The sequence below is a fragment of the Nycticebus coucang genome, chromosome 24, assembly GCF_027406575.1.
Source record: "Nycticebus coucang isolate mNycCou1 chromosome 24, mNycCou1.pri, whole genome shotgun sequence".
NCBI classification, from domain to species: domain Eukaryota; kingdom Metazoa; phylum Chordata; class Mammalia; order Primates; family Lorisidae; genus Nycticebus; species Nycticebus coucang.
The window spans coordinates 21,299,899-21,316,502 of record NC_069803.1 but is presented as its reverse complement, the minus strand read 5'-3'; positions in this window follow the sequence as shown (position 1 = coordinate 21,316,502).

Genomic DNA, 16,604 nt, shown 5'->3' with positions numbered 1-16,604 from the left:
CCACACACCAGTCTTCCCCCCTGAAGATGGGTTCCAGCCTCAAGGCCTGAGGATAACTGCAGGCCTTGTTACATTGAGTCAACCCGAGATAGATAGATAGATAGATAGATAGATAGATAGATAGATAGATAGATAGATAGATAGATAGATAGATAGATAGATATTTCAAATTGGATAGAATCTTGAATTTCAAAAAATATTGTAAAAGGCAAAGAAATCTGAATCAGGCCCCCCCAAACTCACAGATCTCATTAATACTCTTTCTACTAATCCTCAAGAACTAGCAAATACAACTTTATCCTGCTATGAAATGCTCCCCACCTCCAGGGCTCAAGTAAAGGCTCAGAAGGAAGAGCCAGAGAAGCCTAGTTAAACATGGCTTTGAACCTGAGCATCAGGGAGCATCGATAATAAGCCCTCTCAGGCTTAACAGGGCTTTCAAAAGATTCCCTCTTCCAAACTCCTGTATGCCTTCCCATTTCCTTCTGATCATTCCATCTAGTAGCAATCAGGTATCACAGTAGAAGTCACTGGAGTTTGGATAGGCTTTTCCGGTGCCCTAAAGCACTGACGTGTTTCATATCTGCTCTGTCTCTGCCTTTCTCAAAGCTTCCTGCTCTGGCATTGGTTGGCAGGACACACAAGCGAAGAGGTCCATGTCGTCCTTAGAGAGAAGCTTCTAAGGAAAATCAATTGCATATCCAGGGAGCATTCGACCACCCATCACCACCATGATGACCAAGCTTGTTCCCCCAGCAGCCCTTACTCTGCCTCCATATCATCAACAACTCCTGAGGAGCTTTTTAAGGCTAGAGGCAATTGCCCCATAGCTTACATCATCCTAGGCATGTTCTCATAGTTGTTCTGTGCAATTGACAAAATTAAGCACAACTCATAGCTCTCCCAATCTGCCCTCCTAGGAGGCCTCTAACTGACGCTATCCTAGTAAAAGTTCTAAGCGGTGGTGCTCAATCTGTGGGTCACGACCCCTTTGTAACAATGAAAATACATCCTGCATATGAGATATTTACATTACGATTCATAACAGTAGCAACATTACAGTTATGAAGTAGCAATGAAAATAATTTTATGGTGGGGGTCACCACAACATGAGGAACTGTACTAAAGGGTCATGGCATTAGGAGGCATTAGGAAGGTTGAGAACCACTGTTCTAGAGTATTAGCTAGCTTTTAGCCATGTTCTGCACCAAGACTCAAAGCCTCTGAAACTGTCTGACTGCAAAGATTGCTGGAGAGAAACTTTTTTACAGTAGGAGAAGGACCCATGTCAGTCAACTTACAGTGCTCATAAAACCGGCCACAGCACCCACAGGCAGACAAGGTCATCGCAAACAGCTGCTCCACTGCTGGAAAATGGGTGGAAACAGCTACATCAACCCCACACCCACACTTGCCAGGAGCCCTCCCTGGCCTCAGATGCTCTCTTGCTTCAAGCTCTAATATTCAACTCAATACTGTCTCAGTACCTTCTTGCTTTTCCTGAACCATCTTGGGACAGCAAGAGTATCCCCGAAACATGGTGTGTTAATTTTCTAAGGCTACCATAACTAAGTACTACAAACCGGATGGCTTGAAATAGCAAACATTTATTCTTTCACAGTTTTGAAGGCTGCAAGTCCAAAATCAAGACGTCAGCAAGGTTGGTTCTTTCTGGAAGCTATTCTCTGGGAACTCACTCCATGCCTCTCTCCTGGATTCTGGTGGTTGCTGGCAATTCTTGGCATTCCTTGGCTTGTGGCAGCCTCACCCCAACGTCGGCCTCAGCTGTCTGTGGTATGGCCTTTTTCCCTGTGTCTCCTCTGTGTCTGAATTTCCTTCGCCTTTCTCTATAAAGACACCAACCATTGGATTTAGGATCTACACTGATCTCGTATGACCTCATCTTAACTTACACCTAAGAAGACCGCTGTCTGAAGTTCTGGATGAACACGAATTTTAGGGAGACACTGTTCAACCCACTACACCTGGTTTTGTCTTACTTGGCTCCTCACTGATGCTGACTCTGCCAACCAACACCTCACTACACATAACAACATTGTCCCACTTTTTTGCTTGGCTTGTCCCCTAGGAAAACAAATGCACTTGCTCCAATTTGTTCTCTGGCCCCTCAGCAGTTTCTGCCTGGACCATCACAGCACACACAAGCCTGCTATGCCATTCATGGGAGGTACCTAATGAATAAATAAGTTAGCCAAGTACATAAATGAATGGCAGCCTATCCTAACCTCCCTACAGATAAAACATGGGTGGGGTTAAAGGTAATTCTCAGAATTCCTACACTTAAAGGCCCAGGGCATCATTCTACCCCAAGGATCCCAGAGCCTTCACTCACAATAAGATGCTGTCCACCCCTTGAGATGATCTGGTCTCCTCTTTCCACAATGTTCCTTGATGTACAAAAAGGGAGCTGAAGCCATTCAACATATTACTTTATACCAAACTATTCATAGCTAACAATGGAATCTCTGCTTTAACAGAGCCTTTTGATAGCTAAACCAAATAGGGCAAATGATCTTGGAATTTGGTCCATGGAGGAGAACTATGGAGTATGATTTAGGGTCCCAAGGAACCCCTTTCTTTCCTCCCTCCCTGGCCCAGCCACTCTCTGCCTGCCCCCAGCAAGGTCAGCTCAAGGCCACAAAAAGCCCACCTGCACTCATCACCCTCTGGTCTTCCAGCTCCCCTGCTCACTCAACCACTTCCCCAAATTATTGGGTTACCTCCCAACAACTTCCTCATCTTTTCTTCCATTCCTCCCTAGCTGTTAGACAATATTCCTTTCATCTGACTTGCAGGATCTAAAAAAGGGCTATTGGTTTTATCCATCTTTCATCCCTCAGGAAAACTTTTTATAATTCTAATCTCCAGGGACAAGGTCAACATGTCCAGGACATCTGACCTTTAAAATCACTTTGAGAGAGGACCGCTGCTTTTCTCTCCTCCACAGAGACTTACTGATGTGCAGCTCCCAGCCTTCAGCCATTGTCCCGACCAGTCGATTCACCTACAAAAACCAGGGATGAAAACTTTGAAGAATTAATTTTTCAGTAGCCACTGGGGGCAAAGTCAGTAACCCAGCACAGGAGGGCCCTCTCGGAGATGCATTTCTATGGCATTCCAGCAGTCAGACCTTCTTTACTGTTTCCTAGCCTTGTTCCCCAGGGATTTGTCCTAGACAGATGGGCAGGTCACAGGGTAAACCTCATCCTTGAATCATCAAGCAGCTGCCAGGCCAAATGGAATATGAGTACTCAGCTCTGCAGAAACAATGGATTTGTTTCTTCTGAGCCACATCCTGGTGTCCTTCATAGTCCAGGCCCAACACAGCTGCACTACTGACCTCCCAGGTGAGCTTTGTATAAACAGAGAATGGACAGAGTCAGTGGCTTCGTGGAGGCACAACTATGTCTATTATTCTGCTTCTGATAGATGCCTAAGGGAAGGCTTTTTCATCCCAGATGGGTCTGGTTTATCTACCACTCTAAATAGATCTCTACACAGCCGTGTTCCAGGCTATCTTATTATTAGTTGGCAAAGTCTTTAATCATATTACCTGGAGTTGGTTTGAAAAAGAGAGCTGCAAGCTGTTAACTTCATTCTTTTTAAGAACAGCCAGTCGTGTTGTAGGTTGCCTGTACATACGGCCTGACATTCTGTCCATAATCCTATTATCAAACACCTCAGACCCTCTGACATTTATCAGTGGGGGCTTCTTTATTTCATATAGAGAGGCCAATAGGTAGAATGACCACATAATTTATCTTCCAAACTGGGATATTTCTGAGAGTCAAAGAGGGCACCACCGATTATTATACCAGACAATAGGCATAAAGCAGAACTGTCCAGGTCCCAGCTCCTCCATCCTTTTGACTTAGGGATAGGAATTTAGGCTTAGGAGCCCTCAATAGCTGAAGCAAATGAAAGTATTCAGCACTGTAAAGCATTAACAAGAAAATCATGTGCCCCTGGTGACAGCTGGAATCAGGGCTAAGGGAAGACTTACCATGGGGTCAAAGTTGGAATCAATAACAGGAGACGTAGAATTTAATCTGAGCTCAAGGAAGTAGCATAATACTAAGGAGGAAGGGTCAGGCATGGTGGTAAGCACGTATAGTCTCAGCCACTCCGGAGGCTGAGGCACGAGGATGGCTTGAGTCCAGGAGTGGGAAGCTGTAGTGTACTGTGATAGCACCTGTAAATAGGCACTGCACTTCAGCCCAGGAGACACAGCAAGATACCTGTCTCCAAAAATAAATACATACTTTTTTTTTTTTTCGCAGAGACAGAGTCTCACTTTATGGCCCTCGGTAGAGTGCCGTGGCCTCACACAGCTCACAGCAACCTCCAACTCTTGGGCTTACGCGATTCTCTTGCCTCAGTCTCCCGAGCAGCTGGGACTACAGGCGCCCGCCACAACGCCCGGCTATTTTTTTGGTTGCAGTTCTGCCGGGGCCGGGTTTGAACCCGCCACCCTTGGTATATGGGGCCGGCACCTTACCAACTGAGCCACAGGCGCCACCCAAAACATACATTTTTAAAAGAAGAAGAAAAGAAGGCACTCCAAGCAAGAAGGAGTACTCATGACTTAGAAAAAATACTAATGCAAAAGCATAGGCCTATGTGGGAGCAGAATCATAAAAGCAGGAACAGTGGATGAGTTGTGAGGAACTTACATGTACAGAAATCTGGCACAGTAGTTGAGGGTGGGAAGACAGTGTGTTCTGGGTCATACCAACATTGAACACTCACCCCACACTTCCAGGGGGCGTGACGCTAGGTGTCTGTGCCTCACTTTCCTTATCTGTCTAATGGGAATAGTGAATGTGTTATATCTTTTGGTAAAGGGTCTTTGTGATGGTTAAGGGATATATACATGTAATGTACTTGGAATTGCTAGACATAACTGAGAGTCATTCAGGAGTCAAGCTGTAGAAAGGAAAGCTGCAAGGAAGATAATCAGTCTTGTAGGTTTAGGATGGACAGAAAGAAAGAAGATAGAATGGAAAGAAAGAAAACAGTTATGTGGTGGTTGTTATTGATTCGGGCCCTGCGCAGCAGCACTAGTTATGTCCTCAACTAGTTCTTGCCATAAAAGTGGAACAATAGGACCAGCAAGGGAAAGGGATTCTAAGGAGTTAGGACAGAGTTTGTGCCAAAGCCGTAGACTCTTTAAGCTAAAAGTAACCCTTAGAAATACTCTAGAGCCTTGGCCTTCACAACGTTATATTACGACAACTATAAGCTTAAGAGCCTGAGTAGGTGATGGGCACTGTGATTTGAATCTTTGTGTCCCCTCAAAATTCATAGGTCAAAACCTTAAAACCCCAAGGTGATTAACATTAACAGGTGGAAGCCTTTGGGAGATGATTAGGTCATGAAGGCAAAGTCCCAATGAATGGGATTAGTGCTCTTATGAAAGAGGCCCAAGAGAGACACCTTAAGTCCCTTTGACAGTTGACATTCATTTGGTTTTTGCCAACAGAAGCCACCAGCAAGAGATTAGGAGGTGAAATTAAAAAGAGATTGGGGCATTCCTTCATGTCTGGTGAAAGCTTCCTCTTTCCAAGGCTAAGCTCCTATCTGATAGTTCCTCCTCCATATTTCCTGTTCTCACTGAGCTCTGGTAAGACCATTTTCTTTTCCAAAACTTTCAGCCTCAGTGTGTTTAGAACTTCCTGTCATTGTTGGACTCTGGGACCTGTGTTTGGCTTCCTTAACCCTATCCATGCCCTGTAAAAATGTCCCTTTGAGGAAGTTGAGTCAATCAAACCACGTAGGGTAAAACTGACCTCCTGCTGTGAACCTGACCCCAAGTTCTCACTCTCTAGTATTTTTTTTGTACCCTTCCTTTTTGCCCCTGTGACATCCTCTGCTTGCATCTATCACAGTAATTACAGCAGAGCATCATGGGGGTTAGTTCACTTGTTCATCTTGCTTTCTGAATAGTTATGTCTTTAAATACATGTTTTTGATTATTATACCTGGCACACAGCATTCAATAAATACCCAGATCCACTCATTCTTAACAATTTCTGGACTAATGCTTTAATACTTTTTTCAAAAACAGGTAATGGGAAAAAAAAAGCACTTGATATAACATAAAACATAATAAATAATAACATGAACATAATGTGGTATAACTTTTAGATTTTACAAAGTGCTTTTATTTCCATCAGCTTAATTGCCACAACAACCTCATGAAAAAGTACATTTAGCTATGAAAAGTGATAGAACCAGTTGTTAAGAAGTCTTTAAAGGAGTAGAACTCAATAGTCAAGGACTGAGTCCATGTACCAATCAGCCTGGGTTCAAACGCTTGTCTGGGCCAGGCACGGTGGCTCATGCCTGTAATCCTAGCTTTCTGGGAGGCCAACACAGGTGGATCCCTTGAGCTCAGGAGTTGGAGACTAGCCAGAACAAGAGTGAGACCGCATCTCTACCAAAAATAGAAAAAAAAAAAAAAAACACCAGGCAGGTGTTGTGGTGGGTGCCTGTAGTCTCAGCTACTAAGGAAGCTGAAGATAGCTTGGGCCCAAGAATTTGAGGTTACTATGAACTATGACGCCATGGCACTCTACCTAGGGTGACAGAGTGAGACTCTGTCTGAAAACAAATAAAAATATTCTAGCTCTTCTTCTTAGTTCTGTAACCTTGAACACTACCTAAACTCTCTGTGCCTTAAAATCTTATGTATGAACAGGAGAAAATAATAGCCTTCACCTCCGAGTGACCATTAAATAAATTGCTAGGTATAAAGTGCTAGAACAGGACCTGATATGTAGTTAAGGCTGCATGCATACTACTTTCTTATTTTGATAAAACCCTAATCTTACGAATGTGTCCAAGAAAATACTTCTCAGCTTTGCATCATGAGCAACTTCTCATGAAATAAACACCTACCATACCATCCCAAGAAGAAAGGTAGAGAATAGTCCCTAACTGTGGGGGCTTAAGTCTCCTACACTCACCAGAGCCCCCATACTTTACGTTTTCTTCACATAGGCCTCAATATTACTCGAGCATTCATAATAAATAATCGTCACACATCTTCTGTATGGCTAGCCCACTAAGAGGTGCTTTCTCTCCCCCATGACAAGGGACAACAAGGTAGATGGAGTTTCGGAGGCAGACTGTCCCAACCTCAAATCCTGGCTTTGCCCTTTGGTGAATGTGAATAAGCCAGGTAGATTTTTTAACATTTCTCTCATCTGAAAAATTGTAAGAATAAAACCTACTCATTAGGGTGAGGCAAAGACTAACTTAGATGATCAATGGCGAGAACCAAATGAGGAAAAAGGTCCAGGGCCATATAAAAGGGCATCTTCCTCACTCTTCCTGGGCCCAGCCACACTCATGTTCCAGAACATTCTTGAGATGTACATGTGCAGGGTCTTAATTTCCTTAACACCACTCTCCTCAGGAAAGGGAGAGAAGAAACAATAAACAGATCCAGCTCAACTTTTGCCACCTCGGTCCTCAGCTGCAGCTCCAGTCACCCTTCACCTTCTCAAAGACTTCAGTGCTAAAGTAGAACAAAGCAAGGTGAAGACAGCTGCCCAACATGAGGCTGTTGAGTGTGAACAGGCTGAGGAGAATGAAACATCCACACATGGAAGTGACCTAATGTGGGTATCAGAGCCCAAGAAGAGTGTGGAAGGAGTTCACATTAGGGGTTGGCCAGCAGGGGATAGAGGTGTAGGTTAAAGGAGGTAGCCACAGTGGACTCGCCTAATGCAAGTTTTGAGCCTGAGTAGACTGAAGGGGCATCAGTGCAGGGACTGACCTAGGACAAAATACCAGAGCCTAAAGAGGGTGAGATGGGCATTTAAGGACAGCAGCAGTGATGGGAGATTGGTCAGATGCAGGGCAAATGAACAAAAACAAATGTATTAAGGATAACAGAAGCCAAGCTCCTCACTGAAAAAAGAAGCTAATTACAATAGAAGGAAAGAAGGAAAAAGTAGAATAAACCCCATGGTATTGATTTGGAATTAAAGATATCACTGTGACACCAGGGAATATTATACAGCCTTAAAGAAAGATGGAGACTTTACCTCTTACATGTTTACATGGATGGAGCTGGAACATATTCTTCTCAGCAAAGTATCTCAAGAATGGAAGAAAAAGTATCCAATGTACTCAGCCCTACTATGAAACCAATTTATAGATTTCATATGAAAGCTATAACCCAATTATAGCCCAAGAAGAAGGGGAAAGGGAGGGGAGGGAGGAGGATGAGTGGAGGAAGGGTAAGTGGTGGGATCACACCTACAGTGCATCTTACAAGGGTACATGTGAAATTTACTAGGTGTAGAATATAAATGTCTTAACACAATAACTAAGAAAATGCCGGGAAGGCTATGTTAACCAGTTTGATGAAAATATTTCAAATTGTACATAAAACCAGCACAATGTACCCCATGACTGCATTAAAGTACACAGTTATGATTTAATAAATATATATCACTGTGAACTGTTCATTTTGAGTATATGTACATATAGACCTAATACAGATATAGAGTGTATGTGTGTGTCTAGCTTATCCACTGAGAGGTGCTGAAGTCAGTGACATCCCCCAAGCAGTGCGCACATCTAGAGCCCTTGTCTTGACTTCTAAATACCATTTGCTCTAAAAAGAACCATGGTTCGTTGGAGAACTAGAGGATCCCTGGGATAAAATGAAAAAATGCAAAACAAGTCTAGAATATCTGGTGTTATTACAAAGCACGGAAATACTCAAAGCCTGGTGATAACACAAGGACACACAAGCCAGCTTGAAGGAAGGAGCTCTCACTGGCCAAAATTGGGACAATTTGAGCATCAAAATAAATGTTGAAAGTAATAGATTATAACTCACTGAGCAAAATAGAAAACCACAATCCTATGTTGATATAAATACATAAATAAATGAAACATTTGATGAGAAATAGGATATTTACAGATTTTTTAAAGTAACTCCTCATAAAACACCAATGATAAAGAAGGTGTAACTTTATAGTAAAGATGCCTGGCCAAGTGTGGTTGCTCACACCTATAATCCTAGCATTCTGGGAGACCAGAACAAGAGGATCCCTTGAGCTCAGGAGTTCAAGACCAGCCTGAGAAAGAGTGAGACCCCCATCTCTAAGAAAAATAAAAAATTAACTGGGCATGATGGCAGGCACCTGTAGTCCCAGATACTCAAGAGGCTGTGGCAGGAGGATCACTAGAACCCTGGAGTCTAAGATTGCTGTGAGCTAGGCTGATGCCCCAGTACTCTAGCCTACAGGACAGAGTGAGAGGAAAAAAAAAAAGTACCTGGAAGACACCACCTTCATCAAGTGATTATTAGAAATGGAACAAATCAAAACTATGTGTCACATGTTAAGACACAGTATATGAATCTGGAAAGTATCCTCTTGTGAAGGACATAACTGAACAACCACAAAAAAATTGAGTGGGGTCTGAGAATTCAATGGTAATCATGTACCAATATCAGTTTCTTGATTTTGACAGTTGTTTTCCGGTTGTCTAAAATAATGTCCTGGTTTATAGGAAATATAACTGCAGAATTTAGGGGTGATGGGGCATGAAGTCAAAACTTCTCTTAAACAATTCAATTAAAAGAAGTGATTTTTATGGTACTTTCAAATTTTTTTGTATATTTGAATTTGTTTCAACATTTGAAAAAATTATAGATTAAAAAAAATCTACAGCTAAAATTGCAAATTCTGTCCAAGGGAAAGAATGGTGGGCCTTGTCTTTCACAATTACTTTATCTCTTGAAGGGAATTTCTCCTTTTTTATTCTGTTGTGCTTAGATTAGCTGATGCTGTGAGTTTAATTTTATACCCAGTGCCGAGAATGTTTTAAATCAGAGAAGAAGGCCAAGAAGGCAGAGTAGGAGGGAAATAATATACTCCAGTGATCTTTATGGATTCCCAGGGCCCTGAAAATGCAAACACTTATTATGTTGACCTCCCAACTTTGCCCATAACTGAAGGTATCACAACTACTTAAGGATATGGCTTAGTAATTGCTACCATAAACCATGCACCGCAGACCTTTCTAGAACTCACTTGGCTCCAGCCAGCCTCAAGATTCATGCTAGTCCTCCTAAATTTCCATCAGTGGTCTCCAGATAAATGCCCCTGGGCAGGGCAGAAATCTGAATCCAAGTTCTTATTTTATCTGGGAAACAAGTTCCATTCTGTTGCTCCCAAACCCACCCCAAACAATTCAGGAGCAGGGAGGTGCCCAGGAACTCAGTGGCACAAGCAGAGAGGTAACAAGGATTCGATCTAGATGAAAAGCCCAAGCATCACAACTTCCCCCCATCTAGTCTGTTTGGGCTGCAGTAACAAAATTTCACTGGATGACTGACTCAGAAACAATGGAAACTTACTTCTCACAGTTATGGAGGGTGACATCCAAGGTAAAGGTGCTGGCAGCTTCCGTGTGTGAGTAGACCTTGCTTCCTTGTGACAATGCCTCCTGAAGATGTTCTTGCATGGTGGATGGGGTTTCTCTGAGTTTTAGTCTATAACAGCACTAATCCCTTTAAAGTGGGTTCTTACCCCAATGTCCTAATCACCTCCAGAGGCCCCAGATCCTAATAGGATTGTCTTGCACGTTAGGATTTCAACATATGAATTTAGGTTAACATCAACATTCAACCACAGGGCTTCCCAAATGTATTTCTTTTAATCTGTGGTTAGGGGACCCAAAATTCAGGGGAAAAACCAACCCTGCCTCTGCCACCTCATGGCTGGGAGGATGGCTGGGAAGTTGGGTTCAGCTGGGACAGCTGCCCTGAGTGAAGTGCCATCTTGGCCTCACTGGCAAGGCAGCTCAAGGTAATCAGACCCATTACATGGTGACTACCAGCTCCAAGGGCAAGTCTTCCAGTCAGCAAGGGACTGATGAAGGGACAAAGAGCATCTTTTTAGTTTTGAGCCCTCTTAACATCTGAAGAGGTTAGGCATAACAGCTCACACTTACAATCCCAGCACTTTGAGAGGCCAAGGTGGGAGGAACCATTGAGGCCAGGTGTTTAAGATCATCCTGGGCAACAAGAAAGACCCCATCTCTACAAAAAAAAAAAAATTAGCCATGCACAGTGGCATGTGCCTATAGTCCTAGCTGTTCAGGAGGTTAAGGCAGGAGGCTTGAGCCTAGGAGTTCAAGACTGTAGTGAGGTTATGATTATATACCTGCACTCCAGCCTGTTCAGTGGAGTCAGACCTCATCTCAACAACAACAAAAAAAAACCCACATTATTCTTTTACTATTTTACCAAATTGTTAGGAGAAAAAAAAAAAAAAGAAGTCTGAAGAGAATGATTTCAGTATTCAACAGATAACTCAGAAATGACAGAAATGGAACATTTAAATAAAGCAACTTTATGTAAGTTCCTTAAAAATAGATTTTATGCTTCTTGCTATTTACCTCAATTTAAATTGAACTCAAAACAATAACATTCATCTAGAACCCTTACTCTGAACAATGCCCAGTTCAAAGCCACCTAGGATTTACAGACAGAGGAATCGAGTCTGTATTGTAGATTGGATAATTGCTATGGAGTCAGACAAACAAAGGTTCAAATCCCAGCTCTGCAAATTACTAATTACATTAAATAATTGTTTTAAGCTCCTGAGTATAATTTCTCCAACTATAAAATGAGAACTTCACTAATACTACGTAGCATACTGAATTGTCAGAAGTACTTTAAGATATTAAATATAGAAAATACTTAACAGAGCACCTGACTCAACAATAAGCATTCAGCAAATATGAGCTCTTGTTGTAATTATTGCATCATTTTGTTAGTCAGGATAGCATAGAACATACTTATGTTTATTTGTGGTAACAAGTAAGTCCCCAGACTCTTAGAATCTTCCCATAATGGAGGATTATTTCTCACTCATACCAAGTTTGTTGTGGACCAGGCAACCCTCCTGTGCCAAATAGTTATGCTATCTGAGACACGCAGCCTACAAAGTTGCTACAGTAGGCAGGGAAAGAGTGGAGGGCCTCTAAGAGTTGACCTGAAAGAGGCATATTTCACTTCTGGTCATATTCCTTTGATAAGGACTCAATTTCACCACCCTAACCTAACTGCACAGAATCTAGTCTTCCCATGTGCCAAGAGGAAAAGGTGTTTAGGGACAGCAGTACCTCTTCCACAATGTAAAATAAGTAAGGTCTGTATCAAATAAAATCAATAAGCAAAGGTCAACTGACTTAAGGACCTTGGCTGTCACAGGAGAGACTTAAGCTTTCAAACAGCCACAGAAAAAGGCAGAATACAATCAGAGCCATAAATACATACACGTGCTATCCATCGTGTGACATGTGGGACTAAACAGAGTCAGGAACATGGAGGTGCTCAAAAATGCATGATTTTCTGTGGACACTCCCATAGCCAATTGCACAACTCATCATCCTATGTTTCTAATGCAGTGGTTCTCAACCTGTGGGTCGTGACCCACAGGAACTGTATTAAAAGGTAGCTAGGAAGGTTGAGAACCACTGTTCTAATGGAACCTATTGTTCTGGAAGAATTCAGAGGCACACACAATTTCCTCCAGTATTAGCAAGAAGTGAGGAACGAAACAGTTGCCAAAGAACCTAACCTACAGAGTTGAGCAGGATGTGAGTCTTTACTCACCTAGTTGCTGTTCTTGTGATGATGTGTTGTTCTTGGTGAGCTCTGGGAAAGACTGGGGAATTTTCTAGCTCATCTCTTGTTATGTAACAAATTACCACTAAACAGGAGTTCATGTAGGATTCATCTGGGTAATATTTCTACTCCAAGTACTGCAGATGAAGGCCACTTATCAGTGTATCAACTGGTAGATGGGCTAATCTGGAAGGCCCAACGGGGATTGCTCACTCTGGCACCTTGGTAGGATGCCTGGGAAGCTGTGCTCATCTAGGACAGCTGCCCTGAGTGGAGTGCCATCTTGGCCTCAATGGCATGGCAGCTAAAGGTAAACAGACCTTTTACATAATGACTCCAGGCTCCAAGACCAAGTCTTCCAGTCAGCAAAGTGAAAGCTGTATGACCTTTTTTGACTTAGTCTTGGAAGTTGCACAGTGTCAACTCCACCATGTTGTATTGGTGACAACAAACAACTGAGTCTAGCCCAGAGCTAAGGGAGAGGAATTAGACCCTGGGTTTTGATGGCTAGAGTGTCAACTTTTTGCATTCATTTTTAAGAGGCCACACTGGGGTTTGAAACATTTAGAGGGAAATACTTCAAAAGTTAAATCATCAAGTGCTTCTTTTTTTTTTAAATTATTATTATTATTATTTTTACTGTTGGGGATTCATTGAGGGTACAATAAACCAGGTTACACTGATTGCATTTGTTAGGTAAAGTCCCTCTTGCAATCGTGTCTTGCTCCCAAAAGGTGTGGCACACACCAAGGCCCCACCTCCTCCCTCCTTCCCTCTCTCTGCTCTTCCTTTCCCCACCCCTCCCTCCTTCTTTCTCTCTCTGCTCTCCCCTTCCCCCACCCCCACCGTGACCTTAATTGTCATTAATTGTCTTCATATCAAAATTGAGTACATAGGATTCGCACTTCTCCATTCTTGTGATGCTTTACTAAGAATAATGTGTTCCACTTCCAGGTTAATACAAAGGATATAAAGTCTCCATTTTTTTTAATGGCTGAATACTATTCCATGGTGTACATATACCACAGCTTGTTAATCCATTCCTGGGTTGGTGGGCGTTTAGGTTGTTTCCACATTTTGGCGATTGTAAATTGAGCTGCAATAAACAGTCTAGTACAAGTGTCCTTAGATAAAAGGATTTTTTTCCTTCTGGGTAGATGCCCAGTAATGGGATTGCAGGATCAAACAGGAGGTCTAGCTTGAGTTCTTTGAGGTTTCTCCATACTTCTTTCCAGAAAGGTTGTACTAGTTTGCAGTCCCACCAGCAGTGTAAAAGTGTTCCCTTCTCTCCACATCCACGCCAGCATCTGCAGTTTTGAGATTTTGTGATGTGGGCCATTCTCACTGGGGTTAGATGGTATCTCAGGGTGGTTTTAATTTGCATTTCTCTGATAGGGATGATGAGCATTTTTTCGTATGTTTGTAAGCCATTCGTCTGTCATCAAGTGCTTCTTGATTGAGCCCTAATAGGACCTGGTGCTAGGACATGTACACAAAGTCCTGATGGAGGGGTGATACGTAGCAGACATAAAGCCAGGAACTTGACGTCTTATTGCTGCTGGTTCCAAATAGCAGAGTGTGACCAGTCAAGAGAGTTAACTTCCCGTGTGACAGTAGCTATGTCTGGCACCTGAACACAGCCACCCTTAACCTGACACGGGTGGATGCATGGAAAGGGGGAAAAGGTTTTGGAAAGTGTAGAATTCTGTACAACAAAGTGCTGTGTTATTATCCGTCATAGAATCCAGCTGGAGGGAACTAAGTGCTGGGTCAGGAGAGTAAAACATTGCCAGCATGAAAAAAAAGCATAGAGAACACAAGACAGCATATGATCTAGAACAGGACACACACGGTGTGACACGCAGGACGGAAACATGGCAGGAAGGAAGAGAGAAGAGGCATTGGTGTGAGCTGCTGGGGAAAGACTGATAATAGGCTACACCAGACTCCTCCTCCCCTGGAGGCAGGGGAGAGACTGGCCTCTCTGCAGGCGCTCTGGGAATTGACATGCTTAGCATGCTTACACACTTTGTTGCTTTGTTTCTGGATGATGCTTTATTTGTACCTACTGTGGACTAAAATAAAATTGTGGTACATGTAGACCATGGAATATTATGCAGCCTTAAAGAAAGATGGAGACTTTACCTCTTTCATGTTTACATGGATGGAGCTGGAACATATTCTTCTTAGCAAAGTATCTCAGGAATGGAAGAAAACGTATCCAATGTTCTCAGCCCTACTATGAAGCTAAATTATAGCTTTCACATGAAGGTTATGACCCAACTATAGCACAAGACTATGGGGAAAGGGCCAAGGAAGGAGAAGGGAGGGGGGAGTTTAGGGTGGAGGGAGGGTAATGGGTGGGGCCACACCTACAGTGTATCTTAGAATGGGTACAGGTGAAACTTACTAAAGGCAGAATACAAATGTCTACATACAATAACTAAGAAAATGCCATGAAGGCTACGTCGAACAGTTTGATGAGAATATTTCAGATTGTATGTGAAATGAGCACATTGTACCCCTTGATTGCACTAATGTACACAGCTATGATTTAACAATAAAAATAAATAAATAAATAAATAAAAATCTTAAGCCCCCAGTTGACTGATGGACCCCCTCTTGGCCAACGGGACCCAGAAATACCCTACAGCTGAGTTGTTGGCCATGAGTAAGGAGGTCAGACATGCCCCTTCCTGCCCCCTCTCTTCTTGGAGATGTCCTTTGTGACTTGTGTAGGGCTATGTAAGGCAACGCTTAAACCACACCTGCAGGTCATCAGTTTACTTAACAGATCGCATGAATCTGGGTATATATGTTCAGTGTATATCTGTTGGCTTGTCTCTGATTCACAGACTTCCTTACATTACCTTAATACATTTCAGCCTTTAGACAAAGCTTCATCTCTTTAACCAGTTACAGCTCAAAAACTCTTTAAACCCACACATAAGTAATACCCTACTTCGAGATGTTTTACCTTTTTAGGCCAAACCAGTGGCCTGATTTATGATTTTGCATATAATTTCTGTCTCCTTGAAATGTTTGAAAACAAACTGTAACCCAGCCACAGCAAGACCACTTGCTCAAGGCTCCTTGGGTGTGTCTCTCTGGGTCATGGTTACACATATTTGGCTCAGAATAAATCTCTGCAAATTATTTTACAGAGTTTGAGTTCTTTCCTTGTGACACTAAATTAGTTGAGTTACGGGATACCTAGTTCTACCCCCATAACTCCAGTCATCCCTGATTCTTTGTCTGGGTCACAGTACCTGCACAGGCAGTGGCCGATGGCCAGGGCTCCTGGAAAAGCATAAGTTTCTGAAGATGTCAGGCACCATGTTGCCTTTGGCTTCATTGAACTTGCAGGAGGCTGAATCTAACAAGCCCTGGAGCTTTCCCTTGGGCCTCCTCTTTGATCTCTGCTATATTCTTCTGAGTGACAGCTTCTGGGGGTTGCATCACCTTTGTTCAAAACAAGAGGAGCTCAGCTTTTGGGGACAAGCTGCTGCAAAAGCCATGCTGCTGCCAGCAGTGGGCCCAGCTTCTGAGAGGCTCTCGGCTGTGCTAGAGGCCCTTTGGCTCCAACCTACAGGGGAAGCAGGAAAGCCAAAGTCAGCCCAAAGATGTCCTGCCCTGAGGCATGACCTCTGCCCCTGGCACCTCAGACTCACCCTGGTGAAGCTCCCCCACTAGAGGCTGGATGCCCCCTGGAGCACACCTTTGAGCCTAAGCCCCGCTCCCCACTGACAGAAGGTCTGCTACTTTGGGGTTCTTCTCATGCTCCCCTCCTGACTGGAGATGCTTCCGGCCAGTTTGCAAAAGGTGCCTGGATATTAATGAACCAGGTAGACATTCTATGTACAACATGGCAGGTGAGATGACAAAGGCCCCAAGAGGCAGGGTGACACTAAAGTCACAGAGC